Raw genomic sequence first — 1,096 nt, 5'->3', positions numbered from 1 at the left:
GGGGTTGTTGGCCCAGTGTGAAATTGGCAGGGCAGTGGAGGCGTCTGTCCTCCCCTAACTTCAAAAGGGCGTGGAAGATCACAATACACAGCCCAAGGCTGACTCCTATGAGCCGGAGGTCAGACAAGCCTCCATCTTGCAACTTTTGACCAATTCTGACACCTTCCGTGGCACTCCCTACTTCTCTGCTGGGCTCAGGAATTCATTGCAGTGGCCACACAGAGCTCACAGATCATACTCACGATTATGGGGTTTGTTAGGGAAGTAACAGGATACAATTCAGGACCAGAAGTGACTCAGGATACAGCTCTTTGATCAGGACAGATTCTCAGCAGGGCCCACAGGCATGCTGCTCTCTGGCCTTGGCCTCTTAGATCCATGGCACCGAGGTCTCTGCCCTGCTTGGGAAAGTGTTACAATGCTCTTTCAGCTCTGCCCATGAGAGCCCTGAGGCACCCCACTCCACCCCCAAGCCTCTGTCCAAAGATGCTCAGCTCTAGCTCCGTGGATTGGCAAACCCAGCTCCACCAGGTTCCTGGAGGCACCCCACTCCTCCAGCAAGCCCCCTGCCTGAAGGCGCCCAGCTCTCTCTCTCTGTGGGCCGGGGAGACCACCGTGCAGTCCCCCACTGGTCTCGGGTTCTGCTGCTTCTGCTGCAGTTGTTTTTCTCCCACTGCTTCTCGCCGTCTCTCTGGTGTTAGTCTGTCTCTGGGGTTGAGGAGGTCCAAAGGACAAGTTCCACTCCCACCTGCTCCTCTTAGTGGTAGTCAGTACCCCCTTTCCACCTCTGAGATGGCTCATTTTAAGCCTGGTGGGATGGTAAAATGGACCAATCCCCACGTTAGGGTTCCATACACCTTATTTGCATAGTCCCACCCCTCCTAGGGTACTATACCCCTTATTTACATTATTAGAAGCTATCCAGTCCCCTAGAGCCAGGAAAGGGAGGGAGCAGGAGAGGCTGGGGACCTCCAGAGTGGCAGGATATCCACGTAGAGGGGAGGGAGGCAAGGCTAGGCTCCAAACCTACTAGAGCCAGGAAAGGGAGGGAGTGGCCAGGGACCACAAAGGGGCAGGTTCCAGGTAGAAATCAGGT

This window comes from Orycteropus afer, unplaced genomic scaffold, assembly GCF_000298275.1.
Source record: "Orycteropus afer afer isolate SDZICR_OR568_19922 unplaced genomic scaffold, OryAfe1.0 scaffold00871, whole genome shotgun sequence".
NCBI classification, from domain to species: Eukaryota; Metazoa; Chordata; class Mammalia; order Tubulidentata; family Orycteropodidae; genus Orycteropus; species Orycteropus afer.
Note: the sequence above shows the minus strand (reverse complement) of the source record.